Below are 27,937 nucleotides of genomic sequence, written 5' to 3'. Positions count from 1 at the left end.
CCACATCCAGTGACCCTGAATGGCAATCCCATGATCAGGCTAAGACTTAACTTTCAGTGTTGGGGAGGTTGCTGGACATGGTGTTTTAGGTCAGGATATCTGCCACCCGTTTGGAAGCAGGAGTTTGAAACAGAAGGAGGTCAGGGTCCTGGGGAGGCGGGAGTAGCCATTAGGGCTGCCGTTACATTTCCTTTCTCCCCAGACAGCTGTGGCAGTGCAGAGTTCCAGCTGTCAGCAGAAGTTAAAAAGAAGAAGAAGAAGAAAAAAAAAAAGGCACGACCCCTCTCTGGCCAACAGCAGAAGGCTGTGTAGTTCCCCTGGAGAGGCTGAGGAGGCAAAGGTTGGCCAGTGGGGCTGGGGCTGGCCGTTCAAGAGGATACTGGCACCTGTGGAGAACTGAGGAGTCAAGGTTAAATGCATTTATTTATTTAGTGTGCACTAGAAAGGCCGAGGGATGGAAGGCAGTTTGTGCGGAGCATCGCATGGGTTCTGAGTTTATTTGCAGTTATTGGGAGGGGTGCTCCTTCTGGGTGAGGTGGTCCCGGAACACGCCGAGGAAGAGAATGGGATGCAGAGCCAGAAGGAGCGGACTTTTGTGGGGGAGTGGGCTTCCATGTCCCCTTCATGTAGGGTTCTTTTGTTTTTCCCCAGTGTGGGGAATTGAATTTAAGGCCTCCACATGCTAGACAAGTGCTCTACTGCTAAGCTATGTATTCCCAATCCTTGAAGGATGACTTATAAGTGTGCATTTTTCACTCTTTAGCTTGTGCCCTAATTTACTGAATATATCAAAGTAATTCTTGGGCCTGGAGAAATGGCTCAGTGGTTAAGAGCGGCGAGTGTGCTTCTAGAAGATCAGAATTTGGGTCTTAGCACTAAGTCAGAAGGCTCACAGTTGCCTGACACTCCAGCTCCAGGGGACCTGGCGCCCACTTCCGGTCTCCACAGACCCATACACACGGCAGACATTTACATAGGCCTTACACACATTTACACATACATTTTTTAAAGTAATTCTTACCTTGCTGGTGTCAGTGTTGTGGATTAAATAAGATGATTTATGTGAAAGCCTTTTGTAACCGACCCTCTGGATTCAAATGTAAGTTGTTATTAATAAGAATAACATCATTTTTGATGGGGAACCAGATAGATGATTGCTTTGTTTTAATTCATTCATCATATGTAAATGATATTGTATTCTTGCAATCAGAGTCACTTAATGAAGGTCATGATTAGAAGTAGAAGGAGTAAGCCAGTAAACTGTTGTGTTATTGTTTGTTTTGAGACAGGGTCTTACCATGGAGTGCTGGCTGTCCTAGAACTCACTTTTATATAAACCAGGCTGGAGCCTTGAACTCACAGAGGTCCACCTGCCTCTGCCTCCCATGTGCTGGGATTAAAGGTGTTCACTCCAACATGCCTGGCTAGGAAACCATTTTTAAGTAAGATATAATGCAGAGATTTCAGTAGTAGATACATAATTAATATTGAAAATTAATGTTTTTGTGTATCTGAAGTGTTTTACATTTTGGCTAATAAGAAGGCAGCATGTTTGAAGGATACATTGAAGAAAACTGAACTGGGAAAAAAATAAGAGCAAGATGGTGAGATGTGTCTCATTCTGCATTCTGTAGCGGACTATTTTTAGCATCTCTTTGAATCAATGATGAATTCTCATTTCAAGATTCAACCATTAAAGGAGAGAAAAACATAAACCAGTTTAGTTTAGGCCAGGATGCTTTCCCCTCGGCCCAGATCTGTTCTGGGCTTTAACATGTGATGGGGCACTTTCTGGGAGCCAGTGGTTTGCAGTCTTTGAAGGAGCAAGAGCAGCAGGGAGAGAGAGCCAGAGGATCAGCCAAGGACATGCTGCTCCACTTTGACAAACTCCGGAGTCCCGGGATTGCTTAATGAGGAAGCTGCATTGTATCTGTGATGCTGGACAAAGGAGTCAGTCAGGCATCCCGTGGCCACACTGCCTCCTTCCTGTCCTCGGGTCCTGTTGTTACCAGTTGGTGTCCACCCTCTGGACCCCATCCCGTCTGCGGCCTGATCTGGCTGCTGCCCCGTCTCTTTCCTCAGTCTTGGGCTGCCTCTGAGGACCACTCAAGAAAACTGCTTCCGAAGCCAGCTGGGACCAGTCCATGCTGTCGATGTTCAGTGGTGCTGCTGTTCACCAGCCTGGCCACGTGCTTCTCCTCATCAACCTCTCCCGAAGTAGGAAGCCTTATTCCATTCTGAACAAATTATTCTTATTTTTATCTTTCGATGCTCATCCCAGAGAGGCTCATTAACCATTTGGTGGCCTGGAAACAGCTGCTCCCTGGCACACATTCTCACGTTAAGCCCATGTGATTCTTGAAAGTGGTGACCACAGATTCAGTTTGAGGTCATTGAGTCCAAGGCACAGCCAGCTTTCTCTTGCTCAAATAGGTCAGAAACAATTCTTCTTCTCTCTTTTTTTTTTTAGCTTAGGCGTTTGAGAAACTCGCTTATTTGTCAAATGATTGGGTATTGTGTGTGTACCAAGGGGGAAACGGGGGAGGGAGAGTGGAGGTCTGAGAACTTTTAGGGCCATATTCTCTCTCCCACCAAGGGAGATTAACAGAAAAAAGAAACACTAGCCTGGCCTGTGTAGGCTGAAACATTGTACAGCTGGAAAATCCGTTTTTCCTCCGAAAACCAAGTATATTTGCTATGAATATCTGGCCATCTCCAGTTTCTACACTTTTTGCTCTCCAGTGATCCAGTTACTTTGATATGCTAATGAAGAACACAACAGATTTAATACCAGAGCTGAACCTTTCCAGAAGACATCTCAAGGTTTAGTTTTGTGTGTTGGTTTTGTTCTAGGCTCACGTTGAGTGGAAGCTGCTGTGATGTCCTTTCTGGGTGAGCCCAGGGCTTAGGATCCATGTGACCCAGCTCTGCAGTCTTGAATCTGGTGCGGTGGCTGCAGGTCAGGCTGTGGCAGTGCTCGGTGGCTGGTGTTGTCATGTGCCGAGGCTGACTCTTCCATCATGAAGTCATTTAGTGACTCCCCCGGTCGCACCTTTGTAGCTTGGGAGCAGGTTTGAAAGAACTCCCCTTCTTCTCTTAGTGAGGAAGCAGAGGGAAGCCCATGAGAGAGTGAGGCTAGCTCAAGTGCCTTCTGTGAAGTGGGCACAGAGAAGAGAGATGGCCATCGCCTGGGTTTCTGAGTGGTACTCTTCCACAGGGGTCACTGCTGGTTGCTCACCGTTAAGAAAGGGACGGGAAATGCCAATGCTTGCCTGCTAGGCCTGGGGTGATGTGTGCTGATGAGAAGTCCTTGAAGGCCAGCCTGGAAAAGCAATTGGCATCCTGCATGGAAGGCCTTGGATGCTGTGCTCAAGAACTGGACATCACTGTCTGGAGTGTTGCAGGGTCAAGGAACAGGGACCCGATTTGTGCTGTCATTGTCAAGGACGTGGCTATGTACCGAGGGACAGACTGGTGTTGCAGCCCAGGAGGATGTGTGCCTTCCTGGTAGACCTCGTGTGGTGGGCAGGCATCTCTCCTGTGGCTAGAGAGCCCTGGGTACCTTTAGGCCTGTGTTAGACCTCAGGGAGGTGGTGGAGTTGTAGACTTCAGACACTGGTGTTGGGTTAGAGCAAGGAGTACTGATTTGATGTTTCAAGGATGTGGCTTCCTCCGAGTACCAAGCAAGCCTTATTTCAGACTGAGGTGCTTAGTCTTCGGATGACACAACATTAACTCCCTCTGCGCCTCCGCAGTGTTCAGGGAGAAGTGGACGGGAGCTGGAGGAGGGGAGATCTCTAAGTAGGAGGTGTGTCTCTCAGACTCCTCAACACCTGACACTGCGGAAGTCAAGTGTGAGAGGCCCGTCTCCGTGGAGACGCGTGTGCACCGTGTAACGTGTCAGGAGCAAGCAGCCGGCTAGCATGGTGTTCAGATGATGTCAGTCCTTTATCTTCACGTTCACTTTATATACTCTGCATCCAAAGGACGGCTTCTCGGTGTCCATGTTCCACGGGCAAATTTTAGATCCTCCTGATGTGCTGCAGCTGTTTCCGGGTTTCTCTCAGCACTCAGTCTGCCTCCCTCCAGCACTCTTCCAGCCCAGGATGCAGCCTCTTTCTAACCTGTAGTGGGAGGCTAGAGCCAAGGGGCAGAATTCAACACGTGCTTTCAAGGTGGCTGTGACTGGTGATTCTGTAATCGGGCAACTACTTGTATAAAGACAGTAAGTCTTCCCTGTGCTGAGCAGGCAGGCGTGATTCACTGGCAGAAATAAGGGATGAAGAGTGGATTGGCTGCTTTAACTTCGCTGTCCATCTTACACTGCAGCCCAGGTAACTGGACCCTTCTGATTGGCTGCTCAGTGTTTCTCTTTTCAGATCCCATCCCCCCCCCCTTCCCGCCTTTTGAAAGTCAGTCTGTTTCAGGATTGTGTTTGATGGTTGATGGTGTGGCTGGCACCTAGCATGAATGATAACATTCCTGTTAGTTCTGACCCACAGAGGCCTACTGGAGTTGAGTCCAAAATAGTAGCCTTCCATGGTCATCCTTTCAATATTTTCCACCAGGCACTCACTGTTAGCGTGGTCAAACACACGTTCCAGTCCTGAGTTTCTGCAAAGTCATACTATGGCAGGGATTGATTTTCCTTCCTTCATATCATATCAGGCTCACAGCCATCCTAACTTCCTGCATCCTCTGCTAACCTCCAAGGGCACCATGCACAATTGTGGTGTGCATACATACGTGCAGGCAAAACATTCATGCACATAAATAAATCCAAAAGGAATTTTCAGAAGCGAAAATACTAGCTGGCAGTGTGATTTGCGCTACAGTTGATGAATGCCACCTCGTGTTTTTATTTTAACTTACTCCACTATCTCTTCCAGCACTGCTTTATATTTATCTGTGTACTCCTACCAGTTCAGTAAAGACTTGTGAGGGCAAGGACCGTCCGTCTCTTGTTACTCAACAGTGGATCCCCCATCCTCTTAACAGTCCAGGTATATGTTGTATTGAGTTGTGGGGCCAGGTAAACGCGGTCCTACTGCTTCTGCTGAAAAAGGTGTCGGCGTGTAATGCAGTGGGAACTAAACTCCAGGAAACACAGAGAGAACACCAGAGCTGCTGCTGTTGGTGCCAGACATATGCTTCATGACCCCCCCCTCTCCCTCCCCTTCCCTTCCTCCCCCTCCTCTCTCTTTCTCTCCTTCTGTCCTTCCTTTCTCTTCCCTGTGCTGAACTATGTCCCCAGTCCCTTGAAATGTCGTGTTTCATGTTTTACGAAGTGTGCTTTTCCAACACGAATAGTGGCCACGCGTTTTATAGGATTGAGCAGGGGGTTGCAAACAGAACTTCATTGTGAACAGTCAAGGATGCTGCTGGCCTGATCGGGTAGATAGAAATGGAGTCTAGTTAAGGGAGTGGAACAAGGGAAGGAAGCCAGCAAACGGCCGCACCAGGAGGGGCCACATGTGAGTCGTGTGTGTGTCAGCTTCTGAGTTCTGTGGAACTAGGATCGGCAGGCTTAAGAGCCATGGCATGGACCAAAATAGCCATCAGGTTTAGTGCAGTCAGATTAGGGGAGTCTGGGCAGATTAACAGTGAGCAGTTTAGACACAGTCTGTTTGCATGTGAAGCACTTTCATATCACAGAATTCCTTATTTCATATTGACTTTAAATGTCATGAGCAAGTGAGATCAGCAGACTGGTTCCAGAGAATGCTAGATTGTCATTGGCTTTGGAAGATGCCCGTAGAAGACTTACCGAGCATGCGTAGTACAGTCGCCTTTCATGCTGGGCTCTGAGAAATGTGAACTGAAGGTAATTTGGACTGCTGCTGTTGCCGTAAATGGTCTAAAATGCATTTGAAGTTACCTGAACTCATGTTCGTTATCATAAAAGATGTCTGGTCCTCTCTCCTCTCTTGCTTTTAGGACAAAACTTGAAAGCAATAACAACAACAAAACTAGGTGGTTATTTATCCAAAGCTGTGACTCACTATGGCTTCACGATGTCCTTACGATAAGTGATTTTTACCTGGTGGCAACATTTGACAATTACCTGGAGACAACAGAGTGCGTTTGGATGCTGCCGTGTTGAGGCCGCTGATCAGAACCCAAACGGCCAAGGGTAGATACATCTTTGATGGGATTTTGGAAGTGGGTGTGGCTCCACAAAGACCACCCCTTTAACTATTGATTTGCTTGTTCTTGGAGTCAGTGAACACTTGAGCGTATGTATGCTGTTCTTCGCAGTATTTCTTTCTTAGATACTTGTAATAGGAGCGTCTGTCCAGCTCTCTGAGCCAGAACTCCCAGGGTGGTACTGTTTGACACGGTGGCCAGTTGCTTCATATTATTGCCTACGTTAACATTAATTAAATATAACACTAAGTCTCTCCGCCACACTAGCTGGATTTTTGGCACCCAGGCCAGTGTTCCAGGTCCCTGGAGGCTGTCCGACTGAACATTATTCTCTGGAGCATTTCTCTCATGGCAAGGAGCTTAGGTGGTCAGGCTACCTTAGGGTATTCCTCGACCCCCCAGTTCCACTTCTGACCGTGACGTGCGTCTCCCACTTTATCCCCTGTGAACTTCTCCGGCATCTTAGTGTGAGGCTGTATCACCAGCCATCTGAATTGTGACTCAAAGTCAGTTTCTACATCCATAGTCCTTCCGCTGCCTCCCTCTGGATGGCGGCCCCTGCCCTGTGCTGCCCTGTGCTGGTTTGGACCGCTGAAACCTGTAACGTGCTGGTTACCTGAAACCTCACTTGCTTCTTCAGGTCTGCTGAGGAAAGCTTTGGTAGGCAGGATGGGGCTTTGGCCATTGCAAAGTGGGAACTCACGCTGTCTGACCTGTAACTGCAAATGTATTGACTGAGGGGTGTAGTGTGGACGTGAATGAGAGATAGGTTGCATTCTGAAGGGCAGAGATGATTTGGGTACCTGGAAGCTAGAACTGAGATGGTGCTCCTGACGGAGGAACATGATGGGCAGGAACTGGCGGGGGCGGGGGAGGAGGGTGTTGCAGCTATAGTCTGCTCCTGGATGGTAGCCACATAGGGCTGCTGGGTTAACCTTGGGCAGGAGAAGAGCTGGAACCATGGAGCTCTCTGTAAACCTGTGCCCTGAGCTGGCAAGATTTCACCTCTTTAAAAATGTATCTTTAGAGCCAGTTGGTGGTGGCACACGCCTTTAATCTTGGCAGGAAGGCAGAGGCAGGCAGATCTCTGTGAGTTCAAGGCCCGCCTGGTCTACAGAGCAAGGGCCAGGACAGCCTGGCCTGTACACAGAAAAACCTCGTCTTGAAAAACCAAAAAGGAAAAAAGAAAAAAAAAATTGTCTTTAGATTTTCTCATTTTAGTGTATGACTATTTTGCCTGCATGTATGTATGTACATCACATACATACATACATACATACATACATACATACATACATACATGCTGTTCATGTGGGGGTCAGAAGAGGACAGTAGATCCTCCGGAACTCGAGTTACAGATGGTTGTGAACTGCCATATGGGTGCTGGCACTCAAACATTGGAAGAGCAACCAATGTTCTTAACCACTGAGCCATCTCTCCAGCACCAGGATTTCACCTCTTGGTAGCTGTGCTGGGTTTCACATGTAATAGCTTTGATGACTAACACTATCTAGTTAATTCTCAAAGACTTTTGTGGTTCCTGGCCCGTATTAGAAACGTTAGCAGCTTTGCAGGGAAGAAAACCGCATGTGTGTGTATCGGAAGAGAGACCACACGATCTAGTTAGTAACAGGATGCTGTGTCAGCCACGGTCAGTCAGCCGGCTGCTTGCTTGTCCTGTGTGGTCCTGGACAGGTCCCCTCCTGACGCGCCGCTTCTTCACTGCAGTGGAGGCTCTGCCTGCTTCGAGGACTAAGTCGGACCCGTGTGTGCTGTTGGTTCTAGAATGGTCCTGACCGCAGCCATCACCAGATGGCGGCTGGTCGTAAAAGCGGTGCTTTGGTGACTTCACGCAGGTTGGCAAGGCCTGGGGATAACTGATTACTCGGAAACCAGGACACTGGACACTTTCCTTCCCTGAGGTGCAGTTAGATGTACCCATTTCTAAAGTGAGCCTAACAGTATTGGCGGATTAGCTGCTTTTTTGTCGCTGTGATAAAATGCCATGGCTAGAACAACTGGTAGAAGGAATTTATTTTGGCTTACCATCCCAGAGCCAGAGTCCATGGTGGAGAAGGTATTGGCATGGCGCAGGAACAGGAAGCTGGGAGATCATATCTTGACCATACATGGGAAGCAGGGACAGGAAACAGGAAGCGAGGGGAGGTCATAAACCCTCAAAACCCACCTCAACAATGTGCTTCCTAAAGGTATCATAACCTTCCCAAAGAGCGCCACCTATTGGGGACCAACTATTCAAACACATGAGTCGGATTGGGGGAATGGTGTTTCTGATTCAGACCATGAGCTAGAGTTGTTACAGTCCGTTGTGAGCTGCCTCGCGTGGCTCGTGGAACTGAACTCAGGCCCTCCGCAAGAGCAGTAGGCAGGCTTCCTAACCACCCAGCCATCTCCTCAGTGCCCGGTTTCCTCTTTCGCTCTTCAAAATCAATAGCAAGCGACACAGCTGACTTTTAAACGGGTTCTCAGAAGGATGGTGGCCGGCTTCGCCGTGCTGGTTCAGTCTTTTGAACCTGTGTAACCGAGGCAGGTTCAGATGATTCTTCTGGAAGACTGAAGCTGCTTTGATCTGTTCAGAACCTGTACCATTTCCACTATCCCCTGTGCCTGGACCGCCTGCCCCAGGCTTTCCTGGTGACCGCTAAGAGGCGGTTTGGCAGGTGCGTCCGACTTCTAGGCTTGCTTGTTCTCCATGTCTCACACGAACTGATTTTGCAACAGAATCCCCCATGCGTTTCTCATTCTGACTCTCTTGTGAGCAGTCGTTTCTCAATGGTTTTATGTGTTTAGTGTCTAAAAGGGACTGACTTGTCTTTTTTGGTGTTTATCTCCATGTTTTTCACCATTGAAATGTTTGTAACACAATTATCAAGATTCTAATTAAACACAAATATTGTTGGGAAAAATGAACGGTCCTTACAGGAATGATCAATATTACTTGACTAATTCTGTAGAGGCGGTAACAATGCCTAAAATAATTTACTGTTGGATGAACAAAACAAATCACTTCGCTGCAGGTGCTTAGAATACAATTGACAGCTTTTCTGCCCTTATTAGGCAGAAAACTCTTATTAACTATGAATCCTTGGTGTTACTTCTAGAATTTCTTCCAGAATAGGAAGCTGAGCTAAATAAAGCTTTATGTACTGTATTAGATCTTTGCTTAAACTAATTTAAAAAAATTAGTTGTTCTGGGATTAGGGCTCCCTTGGTGAAATTGTTGAGTTGTAAAATCTGAACTCTGGGCTTAGGTGAAGACGTGAGAATGTCTCGGCTACTGTTATTAACGAGTTCCTTTATTTTCCCGTCTAGGTCTGATCCCGCTCGCCGTCCCTGCTGACACCTGAGCCGGGGCGGTGATGCTGCCGAGACCTCTGCAGCCCACAAGTCAACCTGCATGGTAGGAGTGCCAGCCGCCTAGCGTCACGGCCGCTCAGGTTCAACAACCGCGCCATCCAGAAATGAAACTGAAAATAGAAAGGCATAAAGGATAGTGATGGCTTTGGATATTTATGACAGTGTAATTTAACGTACTGCTAATAACTAAAGGCCTTTGATTCTAACCATGCTTCAGGATGTTAAAAGAGAAGGACTATGGCTGCATAGATTCATTTCATTTTCCTGTGAAGCAAGAAACATGACTATCTGGTTTACATCTTATTACACAGCTATTCTTATTTCCCCCCATGAGATTTTTTTAAATGAGATTTTATTTTTATTTTATGTGTATGAGTGTTTTTCTGTATGTTTGTGTCTATCTGTACTATGTGCATGCTGTGCCTGCAGAGGTCAGAAGAGGGCATCAGATCCCCTGGCAAAAGGCTGCCATGCAGGTGCTGGGAATTGAACCCGGGTCCTCTGGAAGAGCAGCCAGTGCCCTTAACTGCTGAGCCATCTCTCCAGCACTGCCCCCCCCCCTTCATTGAACTATATAGTTCTCAAGAATGACCCATGTACATGACAGAGTTGTGTCACAGTGTCAAAAGATCGGACATGCCCGGGACTTTTTCTTCCAGTTCTGTGCCCACTCCTTGTAAGGTGGTCCTGACTAACAGACCATTCATCCTCTATCCAAATGTAATCAAAGGTGCTCTTGCTGATTGCAGAACTCCAGTGATGAAAGGAGACATCCTGGCTGTGCATTCTCAATTAGTCCGATACTAAGGACTCCTGGTAACAAAAACATCCTGAGCACTTGATTTCATTAGTGTGAAAAGGAAAATATGGGATGCCAAGTGCTGTTTACTGCAGAGGCCCAGGAATCTGACAGTGTTTAGAAATCAGCATGATTCACAATATTAACAGAATCATCAGCAGAGTATTTTAAACTCCTGTGGTCGTTTATGTAGCTGCATCTAGCAATACTCATCATTTCGTGTAATGATAAAATTCATAATTGGTAAGGTCTCAGAAAATCAGGGATGTAAGAAACATTTTCAAAAACAGGAAAAGAAAATCCTTCCAGAACGTGGTAAAGGTGTCCGTGAAAACCCTGTAGCTAATACTGAACTCGTTAGTAACTGTAAATGTTGGGAACCTTTACCTGAGGTTGGGAACACGCCAAGGTGGCCCGGAGATCTGGGAGCACAATGAAGCAGGAATGGAAATCAGAGGACTCGGGAAGAAAGAAACCAAGTCTCCTTCCAGTCTGTGAAGTAGGGAAGGATGAGAAGATAACAAAGTCTAGACACTCGTGACAGCAGCTCAGTCTGTAACTCCCCCCTGCCGAGAGAGAGGAACAGAAAAAGAGAAAACAGCTGGCTTGTAGTGCAGCACAGGACAGTGGTTTTTACATCCCTGGACATCTCTGTCCTTCTCCCCACAGCCCAAGACCTGACCCTTCTACAGCCCCACCCTGTTGGTTTAGGCCGCAGAGGGCTTGCGGCTGCCTCCGTTTCTAATTGTGTGCTCTGTCACAGAGCATCCAGCCTGCGACTCTCTGAGTTCCGAGACAGGCAGGGGCCAACAGCGGGGGGAAGGGGCTGCTCCCTCAGCACCTGTAATGCTGATGAAGTCTCAGTGCGCCTCATGAAGATGGACCATAGCAACTCATTTCTAACAAGAGGACTGGGGATAGGAATGGATGCTGAATGTCAGCAGACACTGTCTGCTAAATGTGTGTGTGTGTATGTTTGAGCACATGTACAAGCAAGCGTGCATGTATGCGTGTGCTTGTGTGTGTGCTTGTGGGGAATGTGTGCATGTGCGCACTCACGTGTGCATATTCATTAGTGTGCCCGTGTGTGTGCCCGTGTGTGCGCGCGTGCGCACATGTATGTTTGTATGGTGTTTATCATTTGAGTCATATTGTATAGCACTATAAGTCACATATTATGGCTTAGTGCTTCCCAAATCTTTACTCGTTTTTATGAAGTTTTGCAGTATGGAGGTGAGGAAATTTGAGTTCTGGTCCCAACGGCTTGGAATAGTTATGTGACCTGTCTAGTGGCTGTGGATGATTCCAGAATTATTCCTAAGTCACTTGAAATAAGTCAGTTACTTTAGCCTGGGTAGGGCATTTAGGCATTTTATAAAAGCCTGTGGCAGTGTGCCCTTCCCTCCGAGTGCCCTTCCCTCCGAGTGCTCGGTGTGATGTTTGGAATAGTGCAGTGGTGCACACACAGCGTGCCCTTCCCTCCGAGTGTCGGTGTGGTGGATAGTGTGGCGGTGCACACATTAATCCTGAGTGTGGCGTAGACAGGTTTAAATGGTGTCAATCAGCTGCTCTTCTTTTCCTTAGATTGGGTCGAAGTCTTGCCAACGCAGAGTCCATCTTCTTAAGTGTTCCAGCCTTGAGCTTCGCGTGTCAGCGGCTCTCAGCTCCCATCTCCAGCAGCTGTCAGCAGCTCGTGTTGACGGCTGCTCTTGGCCGCCCTCTTAGCAGCTCTGTCGCTGTCCCCAGCCAGAGCCGGGAGCTCCTGGCAGCTCTCTTCACAACTCTTTGCCTGCTTGGCATTTTCAAAGCCAGTAGCTCCTGGTGTTACCAGCTCTCGGTGAAAGGAACTCAGCCCACTCAGTCCCTGACGCAGACACGAGCAGGTGATAAAACCATCAGAACATGGCTATACTGGGGTTTACATAAGACACTCTGCTTGGAGCAGAGGTCTGACACTGGCCCGGTGAGGACAAGATGGATGCTGCTTCTATAGACGTAAAGGGTGGGCTCATGCGCAGGCTGCTGCCTCACTGTGGACGCCCTGGATGGCCAGGCCAGCCTGCACATTGGGCTTACCTACCCTGGCTGTCATAGATGGGGGTGCGGGTCACAGACCAGAGTTAGGAAACCTGAAATGGCTGCGGTGTGGGTGGAGCTAGCTGGGGTGCCGAGGCCGTGTCCAGGGCACTTGCAGAGGGGCCACTGCACACAGGGCTGAAGGAAACAGCCAGGACAGCTTTAGTTCAACCTGACATCACGCAGTTGAGAGACCTCCCCTGTCAGACTGGCCTGTGGCGAGCCCGTGGGGAGCTTTTCTTGACTGATGATTGTCGTTTGTTGTTTTCTTACTCTTTAGGGGCCCGCCACCCAGCTCCCAAATAAATCACACACGGAGGCTCATTCTTAATTATGAATGCCCGGCCTTAGCTTCTTGTTCCTTACCAGCTTTCCTTAACTGTAAATTAACTCGTCTGTCCTTTGCCTCTGGACTTTTACCTTTCTCAATTTTTGTTTATCTTTCTTTCTTACTCCGTTGCTGGCTGTGTAGCTGGGTGGCTGGCTCCTGATGTCCTCCTCCCTCTCTTGCTCCTAGATCTTCCTCTCCCAGATTTCTCCTTCTGTTTATTCTCTCTGCCTGCCAGCCCCGCCCATCCTTTCTCCTGCCTCGCTATTGGCCATTCAGTTCTTTATTAGACCATCAGGTGTTTTAGACAGGCACAGTAACACAGCTTCACAGGGTTAAACAAATGCAACATAAACAAAAGTAACACACCTAAAAATAATATTCCCCGACAGATGATTGATGTGGAAGGGCCCAGCTCACTGTGAATGGGGCTGGCCCTGGGCTGGTGGTCCTGTGTTGTACACAAAGGCAGACTGAGCAAGCCAGTAAGCAGCACTCTTCCATGGCCTCCTCTCAGTTCCTGTCTCCAGGCTCCTTCCCTGTTTGAGTTCCTACCCTGACTTCCTTCAGTGATGGACTATGATGTGGAACTGTAAGCTGAAATGAATCCTTTCCCCACTAAGATGCTTGGGGTTGTGGTGTTTTATCACAGCAACAGAAACCCTAAGAGAGGAATTAAGACCACCCTGGTGGTTGCTATAACAACTTCAGAAGTGATGGTGCCTGCAAGGGGCTTTTCTGTGCTGTCAGAATGATAGCCTAGATCGATCCTCAGGACGGCCTGTACACTCACACGCTCGGTGGAATCCTCAGCCGCAGTAGAAGCCGTGACAGGTGTTGTGGCAGCTACGATGCAGAGGTCCAGAATTCAGAGCCAGGGCTCCCGGCAGCCATGCCTGATCTGGGCTGATCTGGGCTTCTGTGGACCATCTGGACCCCTCTAGGATGGAAGTGGCAGCCGTACCAAGGAGCCCATCATTTAGGGCTGCGGTGGGAGGTGCAGGCTGGATTGTCAGTTTACTGGCCTCCCAAGGGAAAGGTCTTGGTTGATTGACATCTGCTGTTTTTATTTCGGGGGAAGGACCCTCGTTTGCCCTCCTGTTTGCCGGCCATTTGTGTTTCCTGGATGGAACTTCCTTCCCTCTTCTGTTACGTCTCTTCAGCCATGCCTGCGGACCAGCGCAGCCCTCAGCACGTGTCTGGCTTGTGGTTTCTTCGTTGCTTTTTAACCGTTGGGGGTTGCCTGTCATCTGTAGCTCAGCAGCAGCATTCAGACATTTGAAATGTGGCTCTTGATTTCTATGAATTGGAACCTGAAGGACAAACCTACACAGGAATGTTTTTATTATTAAACTTTTGAAATAATTCCTATAAATAATTGTTATCACTCTAAACATACCTGTTGACATGCACACCTAGTCATACATCTCTCTTTTTAGTCAAGAAATACATACATTTGACGTGTGCTGGGCCTTGAAAGGAGAATAGATATCATGGGGTACTGAAGGAGAGCAAGATGTTTCTTCCTCCTCCTGTGGGAAATCGCACTTTCCCTTGGCCTGGCCACAGCGTTTCACTGAGTCTCCTTAGTGACTCTGTGCATTCTGGTCTTGCACACTCAGTTTCTTCACAGTTACCGAATAGAATTAGTGTCACAAAGGGCCACACTGCATCCTGGCCCACAGAGACTCGGGACTATTCCTCTGGCCTGAGCAAGTGTAGGCTATGGCACAAATATCTACATCTCTACAGTGGCCAGCCAACAGCTAATCGTGTGTGTGTGTGTGTGTGTGTGTGTGTGTGTGTGTGTGTGTGTGTGTGTAGAGTGCAGAAGAGAGTGAGACAGGAATCTTAGGTCATGCACACAGTCAGCTACAAGGCAGTGTGGGGAGGTGAGGATCCAGGCTGGTCGTCCGTGAGTGAGATAAAACCTCGGATACAAACGGAACAGTAGAAATGTAGCCAGCTTATCTTTCACATGCTGGAGTTGATGTTCATGGCAAATGAGAGCTAAATTGGGAGGGAAGGAGAGAAAATGGGAGCGCTGCATTGGAAGTCAAGGGCCTCTCCAGTTCCCAAGCCGACATCAGACCACACTGCGGGCAGCAGAGGGAACCGGTTAGCACAGTGCAGTTCTTTGGTGAGTGTGATCTTTATGGTCCCTCTGCCCCTCAGATTGCATTTCTCTAAAGTGTAACAGAGGGGATATGCTCAGGCAGCATGACTGCAGAGGACCATGTGACCAGTGGGAGCTCAGGAAGCCAAGTCCTGGCTTTGACTGTGGGAAGGTAGAGCTAGACAGATGGCTGTCTCCTGGGAGATAGCAGGAGGCTCTTGACTCCACCCAGGGTACCGTCACACAGAGGCAAATAGATCTAGACTGAGTCCTGACCCTTGCAATAGAAAGGGCACCCTTAGGTGAAAAGCAGAGTGGCTCTGGTCAGCATCATGTCACTCGCAGTGTGACCACAAGGATGCCGCTGGGACCGCTTGTCTTCCGAGGTGAGTTACAAGTTCATGTAATTAGAAAGCCAACATCTGCAGCACGTACAAACCTAGTTCAGTGTGTATAATGCACTCTGTACCACCCAATTTAGCTCTGCCACATGCTGCAGTCTTAATTGCCTGGCATGCAGCAATCAGACTAAAGGTCACCAGCCCATCAGGAATAGAAAAGACAGAATTGTCAGCCCTGCCCGCTCTTGCAAATGGATGGGGCCTTTGAGTTGCTTGTGTAAAGCATCATATCATCTACAAATAGGGGCAGCCTCGATCCTTCCTCCCTGTTTTAACCCTTTGTTTTCTCTCTCTTGTTTCACTGCTGTAGCAAAGACGTTAAGCACTGTAGTGAAGTCTTCCAGTGATCTTAGTGGAGAGGTGCTGATGTTTTCTCCATTGGGTGCTATGCTGGCCAAGGCGTTGATGTTTTCTCCATTGGGTGCCGTGCTGGCCAAGGTGCTGATGTTTTCTCCATTGGGTGCCATGCTGGCCAAGGTGTTGGTGTTTTCTCTATTGGGTGCCATGCTGGCCAAGGCATTGATGTTTTCTCCATTGGGTGCCATGCTGGCCGAGGTGTTGGTGTTTTCTCCATTGGGTGCCATGCTGGCCAAGGTGCTAATGTTTTCTCCATTGGGTGCCATGCTGGCCAAGGTGTTGGTGTTTTCTTCATTGGGTGCCATGCTGGCCAAGGTGTTGGTGTTTTCTCCATTGGGTGCCGTGCTGGCTGAGGTGTTGGTGTGTGCCCTTGTGTTGAGTTACAGTCCCTCTATTCTTTTTTTTTTTTTTTTTTTTTTTTTTTTATCATGAAGGAACCCTCAGCCCAAAAACACAACTCTCACCTCACAAGGGTTAAGAGGTGGTCAGTTCTAGAGTGAAATATGAGTGACTTGGCCCAGGAACACAGACTCAGGTTATCTTAAATAATATGTTCCAATATGGTGATCGTTTGGTGATGTTTTTATAGTAACAGAACAAAGACAGTCATAAATCAAAGCATTTTTCAAATGGAAAATGTTAGGCTCCGGGTTACAGCAGAGCTGGGAAGTCTCGGCTGTGACTTCAGATGCTGTTTGGTGGCATCTTGGACTTTGCGTGATGAAAGCTAGGGTTTTGTTAAGTTAATCTGTTCAGGAGGTTCCTCTGTGAGTCACGGAATGGAAGCTCAGACGCAGAAGTAGACAAGGGATGGTTGTTTAGGGGACTGAAGGTGTGTTGTGTATTGTACATACAAGATAAACTGTAGCTGGTTCTGGACCTGCAGTATTCCAACCTCTCTGCAGTCAGTGAGGTTCTGATTGGTCAGTCAGCCTTGCAGAAGGCTCAGTGGCCGGTGCGCTTTTGGGGGGCTTCAGCTCACAGTTCCCCCCATTGGCCATGTATCCCATTTTGTGCATGTGAGGACTGCATATAACTTATTAAATATTGTTAGTGTCTGCATCACTAGGAAGGTTTCATTCCTGGGAACTGATGTAGATGAGGCTGGGTGCTGGGCAGAATAGCCACTCCTCAGGAGATGGTCATGACTGGTAAAGCCACTAGGAAACAAACTACAGTTATTGGATCCTTTCAAAATCTGCTAGCCAGTGTCATCCAGATTTGATTTTTTGGTCTGTATTTGTCATGACATGTAACAGGTCCCAGGAGTAATCTAAAATTAAAATAATCAAGAACACTGGAGGGCTAGCAAAGCAAATGAGAGAAACAGATCATTTAAACAACCGAAATTTACAGTTTTGAAAATGCTTGATTGATTGCCTGTTTCCTCCTGTACTGACAGTTACTTGTAGCCTAGGAGCTTATTTTATTGTTTGGAGTATTTGAAAAAAACTGCTGTCTTTTAATTTTAGTTGGCCTTCTGGCCGGCTTGATCTTACAGCTACAACCAAGAAACAGCCTGCTCTAATTCCCAGGAAAGATAACTTGATTAAAAGTTAATACTACCAAGATTAATATTGCTTTACCATACAGGAATAGACAAAAAATACTAAATATTATAAGCAACTTTAAAAAAATCTAATTTAAAAAGAATTTAAGAAACATAAAAGAAACGTTCAGGTGTTAGGTACTGCATTGCTAATGTAGTTGAAGGGGAGTATCATCCAGTATTCTACATGGTGTGGATGTGTTCTGGGATGGAGCCGACACTTATAGCAAGCTAACAGTTTGTCTCCTGAGGTTTATAGCATAGGAATAGACTGGACCTAGCAGGCTGGAACCCTCTTCTTGTAGGCCGCGTGGAGGCTTGGGTGGGATGATGGCATGCCCACTTCCCGGTTGATGAGTTCATCTGGTTTCCTTTATCCTTCCAGAAAGGCTCTGTAATTCAGAATTTTTAGTTATCGTATTTTAAAGTCTCACACTTCCTGAGATATTGTGCAGGAATCCACTGGACCAGATCGTGGGAACCATTGCCTCAGACAGGCACTTTCATTGGCTTCATGCTCAGTTTCTCTCTCGTTGTGGGACATTGTGTGTATGGGGGGGGGTTAATTTTGTTAGTTTGCAGAACATGAGGCTTTGTGCCTTAATCACGACCTGCTTAAGAAGCCCGACTTGGCTTGACGGTAACCTTTGAACTCAGACTACTCTCTCTGCACAGCGGTGGACAAGCCAGTTACTGCCCACAGCAGCTCCTGTCGGCTCCTCCTCTCCTGTCTCCCATCACCGTCACCATCACCGGTCCCCATTGCAGCTGTGCTGGTTCTGACCAGCACCCACGTGCTGAGTCACCACTGTGAGCACCAGGCTGCGGCCTCCGCTCCATCAGCCGGGTCTGCCACTCCAGTGGAGACTGGGAGGCCTGACCGTGATGCTCCCAGGGCTCCTGTGTGCTCTGTCTCGGGTGCTGCTCTGACTTGAGCAGCCCTATCTCGTGCACTGTTGCTGGCTCAAATTGGTAACTCAGCTGACAGAACCCCCACTCATTCTGGGAATCCCTTGGTGTTGTGTGGTCTCTAACAAGACCTGGTGACACACCAGAAGCTTTGTACCGAGGGCCTTCTCTGAAGTGATGGCAGAGTCACTAAAATCACTATAACTTACTATAATGTTAGTAAGGCTGTATAAGAAAGGAGGGTCTCAGCTAAAATTGCACAAGAAATAAAGCTATCCTCCTGGCCTAGGATACAGGCGTTGTTTCCATAAGGGTGTTACCTTAGGTCAGAGGATCGTTTGGCTTTGGATGCTTGGTAGGTATTTTAGATAACTACACTGTTAGAAGTTCTTGGAACCACACATAGCATACAAGAAGGTCATCGTAGGAATCAGCTAATATATACACAAACGCTAAAATATCACCAAGACTTCTCAAACCATGGCTTGACCTTTGGAAGTAGTAGCTTTTGTGATAGTAGCTGGATTCCATTACATTTTCCTGTGACCTGCAGCACACAGCAACTCTTATAAAGGAAACATTTAACTGGGTGGCTTACAGTGCAGAGGTTCAGTCCATTATCATCATCATGGTGGGGAACGTGGTGGCCTGTAGGCCAGGTACTGGAGATGGAGCATCTTCACTTGTAGGCAACAGGAAGTGGTCTGTCTCACTGGGCATGGCTTGAGCATACATGAGCCCTCAAAGCCGGCTTCTGCAGTGACCGCACCTCCTCCAACAACACCACACCTACTTGAGCAAAGCCACGTCTTCTAATAGTACCATTCCTTTGGGGACCATTTTCTTTCAAGCCACCACAGAGGACAGCCCATCACAGCCTCGACTACTGGATCCCATCCAACATTCTAAGGTCAACATTCTACGGTTCTCTGTAGAATTTATCTGTCACCCTTTGAAGACACAGACCTCCAGCATATCAGCCACCACGCATCCTTTCTGACTAATCAGCATGATGCCCAGTGATGTCTTTCTTTTTTACTGGACTCTGCCCTTCTGAGGCTGGGTTCTGCCACTGTCTATGCCTAGTCCCCAGCTTGTTACAGGGGAAGGTGTTTGGACTCAGCAGCATCTTATACATCTACCTGCATGTCCCCTCTGAGTCTTCAGGATGCCAGGTGTCTCCGCTGGGCCCCAAATGCTGCTCCTGTCTTGGCTGGCAGACTTTCCCACCCTTTTACCTGCCAGCAAGGCTTTATGGTTCTCATCCTTGGCCATGATCTGCTCATTCACGGCTTTCAGTCTTTCATTGACTTTCCATGGGACAGGAGTACAGCTCAGCTGTCACGGGCTGCCTTGCTCTTTTGTGGCTGGTGTCGCCTCTGTATCTTTCAGATGTCTGTACGGTGGCCCCACCATGCCACATCCCTCCACCAGGACGTTTTCCAGGTTACCCAGTGAAATCCTCAGTAACTGAATCATACTGCATGGCAAGGACTGCTTGTTACCTATCAGCTAGGCATCGGTCCCTCCCCTCCCCCGCAGAGTGGTACTCAGGCAAGTCCTAAATCCCCACATGCTCCCCTCCCCCCCTGCTCTCTTTCACCATTCTTGGGGTCACTTGTGTTAGTTTTTGTCTGAGAAACCAAGGCCAAGATGTGATTAAGGAAGTCCCCTCTGTGAAAAGGGATGAGGTGGGGCAGGGCGGGTGTCACTGAGGAAGCCAGAACTCCAGCGAAGCGCAGGCCAGCCCCGCAGGGACAGAGCGTCCTCCCTGCTCCGCCATCCTCCTGGCAGGGTGGCGCAGCAGAGGTGCAGGGACCCTGGCTTTTCCCGCCTTTGCCAGTTGCTCAGGTGTTTCATTGCGGTTTCTCTCTGCAGACATTGTCGATCTGTCTCATGCAGGGAGATCTGTCTGTCTCCTCCATTAAAGAGCACAGTCACTCCAAGCTGGGCATCGTGGTCCCACTTCCAGATTCCTAGGAGTCTGAGATCTAGTTCACAGTTCTGGGATCTAAGTTGATACCATTTCTCAGAAAAAGTGGGACAAATCAACCGTACTGCTAACACTGATTCCTCACAAAGCCACTGATAACCCATAAAAATTTCTCTGGCAACCTTTGCTTCACACTTAGCAGACAGACAGACTTGAAAGCATGGTTTGATGCATCCTGGTTCTTCCAATAGAGGCTCGTGCTGAGCTCTTCTGTGGGCAGCAGTTGGATTAATCAACTGTTTGTCTTTGTCATTTGTAAAGCATTCTCAGGAGTAATGACCAATCCAACATTAGTTTCCCTCTCTCATTCTTGTGCTCAGTTAATTCAAGACTGAATTAGTGTCAGATAAAATAAAGGCAGCCAGGGAAAAGTGTGCAAGAACTTCACATTGGCCCAGAAAAGCGTTGCTTACAGTGGGATTGAAAACCTATCTTGCTAAAATTGCAGGTAGGGACTTGAGTCCCGTGTGTGTTGTCAGTGTTTGCATGTGTGTGGGAGCTTCAGAGAGAGACAGGAGTGAGAAACAGTTGAGAGGCTAGCCAGGACTGAAATTCTAGAACAGCAGCGGGCAGAGGAAACAAACGATACATAAGCACGTGGCTGAATAACCAACGGACTCCTTTTTCCAGAATCAGGCTGTGCTGAGGGCCATGCGTAGCATCGGCGTGAGCAGAATTCTTAAATTTGGATCACTTTGGAGCAAAGGCAGCTGCAGGCCTCCCTGTAATAGTCACAGACATTCCTGCAGCCTGCAGGAATGTGTTTCAAGTGGGAAAAGAGAAAGTGTCAAGTTGCTGCGTCTTCTCCATCCTCAGACCTCCTTGGAGCTGTATAGTGTGATGAGTGAACACTTAAGGTGCAGGGACACCAGCCATTGAGACGGTTACCGCTACAAAGACGGTTCCCAACAGGACAGGGTTGGCCATGCCGAATGGGAAGCACCTGATCCATCAGGAGGTGAGGGTGACGGGGACCCTGAACAAGACCTTCATCATAGTCTCTGTGGAAAAGAATCTCTGAGGTAGGGCAGAGTCAGAATTTGCTGGTTTGAATAATTTTGTGGTCTTTGGGTTATGGAGGCTGTAGGTAGCGGTCTTGTCAGGTGGCCCAGAATCGATTAGGGGAGGTGGGCAGTAGTCCAGGGCAGGGACCTGGCAAAGGAGGTAGTGGGTATGAGGTTCTCCTTCTGGAGAGCTGCACTTAAGAGCACACTTAGTTGATATTTGTTTCTAGAGATTGGCAGCTCTTGGGGGAGGCGGGCTGAAAAGCCAGGAAAAAGCCCATGTTCCACTAGGACTATGAGGTTGCTTTTCTCATTTGTGCCCTAAAAACATTTTGTTAGTCTCAGGTTAGCCTTTACAGCTGTTTCCCAAGGAAGCCACGAGCTTCCCTGTACCACACATCACTTAGCCAGCAGCCCACTCGGATCGACAGAGATGTTGTACCCTTTGGCAAGATGGGATAGGAAGGCACAGGATATAGACTTGTACAGGTATATGTGAGAGACATTTGTGTGTGTGTGTGTGTGTGTGTGTGTGTGTGTGTGTGTGTGTGTGTGTGAGAGAGAGAGAGAGAGAGAGAGAGAGAGAGAGAGAGAGAATGAGAATCAGTGCAAGCCAGCTGCTTGATTGGCCGAAAGAACAGGTGTGCACATTTAACCCCCAGCCTGGGAGGTAGTGGTTAGCTCTGGAGAAATGGAACCCAGATCTCTCATTTTAGCTAAGCTGTAGACTTGAAAGCGAGGCATCAGTGATATGTGTGCGATTAGGGATCGGTCCAAATAGATGTGGGTGATGACTTCCTGTCCGAAAGGTTTCTGTACCGACCATGTTTCTGGCAGGTCCAAGGTTAAAAGTTTGGCCTTGAATTCCAAACAGATGTCCAACCCAAGTGTCATACTTTGTGGGGGATAAAGGACTGAGAAGGCAGTGAGTGTGAGGCAGTCTCATCTGGCCTTGGGAGCGCGATCCTGTCTGGCCTCTGCTTCATCGTCTCCCCAACTTCCTCTTCAGAAATCCCGGCCCTCCCTTCTGCCTTTGCTGCTCTGTGACTTTTTTTCAATTCTTTGGCAGTTTCATACATGCGTACACCGAACTCCGGTCATTTTCACGTCTGTGTCTCACCCACCTCCCTGTCCTGCTTGCATGAGCACCTGTGGAGGTTAGTCATGAATCATGGGCAATCCCATTTCAGTCGATGCCACCCTTTCACCCCAGCACCCATTAGCTGCCCATAGCCCCACAGTCTGTGAGGGATGGGCCTCATCGGCTCCTCCTCCATGCGCGGTAGCAGGTGACCAGCGCAGTCCGGTGCAGGTAACCACAGCCGTGGTGAGTTCAGGAATACAAGGGCAGTGCCGTGACCAGACGCTGTTACACATCACTCCTCCTGGACCTCCGGTGCTTAGATTCTTCCTGCCCCTCCCCCGGGGTGTTCTCCAGCCTTGGAGGGGGGTAGAGATAGCTTGTGGACCAAGCATGCCAGCCAGTGACTCTCAGTACTTCGATGAGTTGTGAGTCTGCACTCACCACCACCATTGCAAAAAGGCGCCCCTCTGGTGAAGGCTGAGAGCAGAACCAGTCTGTGGATATAAACGCAAACATTAGAAGGCAGTTCGTGTCCATTTACCAAACAGCAGTAGTGCGTTTTCTCCTGGGGCCTATGACATCACCAGCCACAGATTCTTGACCAGGTTTACAGGCGGGGCATGAGCCCCCTCCTATGGAAAGGAATAGAAAGAAAGTTGATTAGTCCCACAAAAGTCATGCTACTATTGCGTCAGCAAGTGCATCTGGCAGGTCGTTGTTGTAACCGGTCGAGTCCACAGCTGGGTAGAAACATTGGTGGCCTTTCTCTGCCAGCAACCTTTTGGCACCGTGAGAGCTAGCTGCCAGGGAGGAGCCTCCCAGCCACAGCTGGGCAGACAGCTGTAATGCAGCAGCTGCTGTGAGTGGTCGTCCGGGCTGGGTGAGTCATTTCTGCTCCTGAGTAACACCAGTCACCTCCGTGGTTCACCACGCTCGACTGGAGTGGTGTCCTTTGGTCTGTCCTTCCCCAGTTCGTCCCCACCTCCTGGGATCAGTGTCTCACGACACGGGTGTAGCAATCGGTTCTCTTCCTTTTCCTTCCGCATACGGAACCCTAGTTTTGTAGCTCACTGTGATGACTTACCGCCTTGTTTTAAAGGATTCTCCCACAAGTAAACATTAATTCATAATAAACCTTTTACCCCTTTACTCAGAGATTTTACTGTCTGGAATTTCATATGCTAGCACGCCCACATTGAACATGTACCTCTTCAGTGATGTTTTGCAAATAATGCTGGGAATTTCCTTGGGTCTGTCCTTTGTCAGCCAACTGTTCTCATTACAATGAGACTAATAATTAAAATCATAATCACTGGTGTATAAATGCAGTTATTACAACCAGTTACTGTTTTGTGTTATTTCATACTAGTCAGTCTCCTGAGTGATTGATGTATGTGTGGAAGCTCACAGCCCCAGTTCCCCTTGGGGAAATGTCATTGTCCCCACTTTTTAGAAAGACATCTGAAGTGCAGATGGCTGAAGTGATGTGCCATAGACACTTAACAGAATGGATGAGGTAGTTTGGTCTGAAATATCACCAGTAGGCTCAATTGCCATCATGGTAGACTAAGGCAAAAATAGCAGATAACAAGCTGTGATTCAACAAAACTTTTCCTTAATTCCTCATGGCTTGACTCCCTCCTCCTCCTCCTCCTCCTCCTCCTCCTCCTCCTCCTCCCTCACATAGTCTCTGTTACGAGCTTTTTGGAAGTTGGCCGTCATGCATTCCCTAGGTTTAAGTTCATCAGTCACAGTCACAGAGAGTGCCCGTGAGCCTTGAGATTGCTCAGCACCATGTCATTGCAAGGATTCATAAGCCCCAGACCTCTGCTCTGTTGCCGTCACAGTGGGCACGTCAGCCCTATGACTTGGCCAGTGTCCTGCTTCTCTGCTACAGCTCCCCTGGAGGAAGGTCTCTGCAGATCTTGTACATCTTTCCCCCACTGTCGCATCCTCAGCACCATGCATCTCACGGGTGGGTACCTGGAAGGTGATCAGAAGGTTATTGTTTTGGAGTCAATGAACTCCGAGCTCATGAAGAGAGGAGGAAGAGAATCAAGGGTTGGTCCACGCTTGTGACTTCCTGGCTTCTGTCCATGCAGCATGACATCTAGTTACTGTATTGGCTGACCGTATGTTTTTACTTCAGGTAACGGAAAACTCAACTACATGGGCTTAAACATAGGTTATTAATCTCCCTCGAGCTATAGGAATCCCAGATCAGTGTGTCAGGACTGATTTAACAAGAGTCATCGGTACTGGACTTCTCTTCCTAGAAGTTGAAGAAGCAGTAGGAGAAGATTGTGAAATTGAAAATTCATCTCAGTGGTTGGATTTTCTAGTGTTGTATAAGGAGCGATGTTTATGAAACTCATAAATATTTCAATGAGTGTGCAGTTCTGATTGCATTTATAATTTATGTGTAGGAGCTGCAGTTAAGAGCACTGGCTGCTTTTCCAGAGGACCGGGTTCAATTCTCACATCTGTATGATGGCTCACAACTGTTTATAACTCCAGCTCCAATGCCTCTTCTGGCCTCTGGGGGCACTGCACATACACAGTGCATCTACAGACAGCAGGCAAACACTCATACACATGAAATAAAACATTTGAAAAATGTTTTAAAAACCAAAGAATCCCATCTCCTCTTGGGGAAGCAGTTCTTTGTTTAAAAATATGTAATATATTGTAGAGGGAAGACAGGTGGAAACGGGTCCTGTTGGGGAGCATTTTCCTGCTGTGACTGCCTTTTATTGAAATCTGCGGCCCCAAAAGCTGGTTGAACATGTGTGCCCGGGCGACTTTTGACAAGTGCTACTGCAGGGTGACCTGGCTGTCATTTTAGTAGGGAGAAACCAGTGTCAGTGTTTGTAGATTTTTTTCTTCATATGTTCCCTGGGGTAAATATCCCAGTCTTTGGGTAGGGAGTTTTCTGACGTGTAGTGTTCTGGGCAGTTAAGATGTTTGCTCTACTGACTGCATTTCCCATCTCTATTCCTGTGCCCAGCGTCATGCCGAATGGGCAGAAGACGGGATTCCCAGCAAGGGAAGAAGGATCTTTAAGTGCATTTTTAAGCAGCCACTTTTCTAATTTTCCTGTATTCCATTCCCATTTTTTTTTAGTACCCGGTGCCCCTGACTCCTGAGCATTTGGTAGCGAGGGCGGGGAATGTTCTGGAGTTCAGGTGGCAACAGCCTTGTCTGTCTGCAATCTGGCTGTGCTACATTGGTCTTGCGGCGACTTCCCGTCTCTCGTGTTCAGTTCTGTGTCTGTCAGCTTTTCTCAGTGTATTAGAAAATGCTGGAGTCAGTCATCAAAGAGGAAAGGCTAATTTGGCTCACAGTTCAGGGTTCCATCCCACGGTTGGTTGGCCTGTTGCATTGGGCCTTTGTTGAGGTAACGCGTCTTGGAGGCTATAGTGGGACAAACTGTTTACCTCATTGCTAAGAACCTTGCAATGAGGGGCATGTGACTAAAGTCTGCCAGCCTCCTTCAGTGGCACTCCTGAAGTGACCGAGTCCTGGACCCCATTTCTTAAAATTTCTACCCTGCCCTCATCGCCGTGCCTCAGATACCAGGACTGTTACACTTGAGTCTTTGAAGGACATTGAAACCCAACAGCTGGTGCACTTGTATGTGTCCACGTGTAAGTTTATCTTTCAAAGTAGCATCCTTTGTAATTGACTCCAACTTCAAATGACTTAAAAGCATTCAGCAGTAGAATGTGTAGGTAAATTGTGGCAGAGGCACAGCTGATGTGTAAAAACAAATGTTGAATAGCAAAGAAATAGAGGAAGAATGTGTAGTCTGTTTTCATGAATACTCACAAGTATTTCTGGACATTCCATAGAAGTATTAAAAATTCGCCGGGCGGTGGTGGCGCACGCCTTTAATCCCAGCACTCGGGAGGCAGAGCCAGGTGGATCTCTGTGAGTTCGAGGCCAGCCTGGACTACCAAGTGAGTTCCAGGAAAGGCGCAAAGCTACACAGAGAAACCCTGTCTTAAAAAACCAAAAAAAAAAAAAAAAAAAAAAAAAGAAGTATTAAAAATTCATAAAAATGAATGCTGTGGAGTCTTTTTAATTTTTACAATGTTTTTAATTCCAGGAGAATTACATCATTCCCCCCTTTCTTTTCTCCAGCCCCTCCCAGGAACCTTCCCTCAAACTCCTTCCATGCCCCCACTTTCAAGTTGACAGCCTCATTTTATTTGATGATTATTCTATATGTACACCCTGCTGAGTCCATTTTTATTGATGTGTAGATATGATTTCAAGGCTGACCACTTTGCTTTGGACAACCAGTGTGGGGCTCATCCCTAGGAGGGCCTAATTCTCGTTCTCCCAGAAGTCACCAGTTGCTTGTAGTTGGTTGTCTAGAGTGGGACCCTGCAAAATGTCCCCCCTCCAATGTTGGCATGTCCATTGATATTGCCACTGTCCCAGCCTTGTTTATGTGGCCGTTTCTAGAAGAGACGGTTTCATAGTAGGATTCCCGGTATGCTGGCTTACAGTCTTTCTGCCCCGCCTTTCTCGATGTTCCCTGAGCCACAGATGCAGGGGCTGTGCGTGTCCCCTGGAGTTGAACTCCCCACAGTCGGTTACCTCTACACTCTTCAGTTGTGGTTTTCGGTGATGGCCCCGTGGGCTGTAAAGAGAGCTGTCATTGATGGGGGTGGTGGTGACACTTACGTGTGATAGAGAAGGTTTAGATGCAGTAGGGATTGCGATGCTCTGGTGATAGAGAGAGAAGGTTTAGATGCAGTAGGGATTGCGATGCTCTGGCAGTGGCAGCTGTAGACTCTTTTCTAAGGTCCGTGACCTCACTGGCCCCAGGAAGCTGGCTGGGTTTTCCTCCTGTTGTTTTAAAGCAATGAAAATTAAATAAACCGACTCTGGTAAGTATTACAAACATGATATTGAAAGAAGACCCACAAGCCTTGGTGTGACTCCAGTTATATCGAACCAGTCAAAACTAAACATGTGATTAGAGGCTTCAGACATAGGTGGTAAACTCTACAGAAAGGACTGGGGACAGGACACCTGCCAGACACTCAGGGTCTCGGGGAGTGAGAACGGAAGACTCACTGTGACCGGGGAGGGACGTTCAGAGACGTTCCTGGCTGCCAGCAGTCCCTCACCCATGGTAATAACAGGAGCATGCAAAGCATCCTTGAGCATTGGGAGAGATGTATGAAGAATTCTGTATGTATTTTGCTTTAACTAATACTAATGGGTTTGTTTTTGTTTTGTTTTTGTTTGGTTTTGAGACACGGTCTTGGTTGTTTTTGAGACAGCTTTGGCTGTCCTGGAACTTGATTTGTAGACCAGGCTGGCCCCAAACTCATGGAGATCTGCCTGCGTCTGCCTCCAAAGTCCTGGAATTAAAAGTGTGCACCACCATGCCCTGTTGTTAGAGTTTTCCTGCCTTGCCCACAGTCAGGACAAATCTCTGTCACCCGCCAGTCCCACAGCCGCTCAGACCCAACCAAGTAAACACAGAGACTTATATTGCTTACAAACTGTATGGCCGTGGCAGGCTTCTTGTTAACTGTGCTTATAGCTTAAATTAGTCCATTTCCATAAATCTATACCTTGCCACGTGGCTGGTGGCCCACCGGCATCTTCACATGCTGCTGGTCATGGCGGCATCTGGCAGTCAGTCCTTCTGCCTTCCTGTCCTTTTATTTCTCCTCTCTGTTAGTCCCGCCTATCCTTCCTGCCTAGCCACAGCCGATCAGGTTTTATTTATTGATCAATCAGAACAACTTGACATACAGACCATCCCCCAGCACA

At 47.9% G+C, this 27,937-nt stretch overlaps 1 protein-coding gene across 4 annotated transcripts in view; it reads left to right on the top strand.

The window, feature by feature from the left end:
• Wasf3 (WASP family member 3) overlaps positions 1 to 27,937 on the top strand; it is a 97,771-nt gene that overhangs the window by 31,868 nt on the left and 37,966 nt on the right. For 2 of the 4 annotated variants that reach the window (XM_015998283.3, XM_006979640.4), the window contains exon 2: positions 9,481 to 9,568. The gene's annotated coding sequence lies outside the window, so the exon portion shown is untranslated. Of the gene's footprint in view, positions 1 to 9,480; positions 9,606 to 27,937 lie in introns of those variants that run through there. The other 2 variants (XM_076561052.1, XM_042268392.2) reach the window with 2 other exon arrangements.

Source organism: Peromyscus maniculatus, chromosome 23, assembly GCF_049852395.1.
Source record: "Peromyscus maniculatus bairdii isolate BWxNUB_F1_BW_parent chromosome 23, HU_Pman_BW_mat_3.1, whole genome shotgun sequence".
NCBI lineage: Eukaryota > Metazoa > Chordata > Mammalia > Rodentia > Cricetidae > Peromyscus > Peromyscus maniculatus.
The sequence above is the reverse complement of the archived record's forward strand: the minus strand, read 5'-3'. Positions and strand labels throughout refer to the sequence as shown.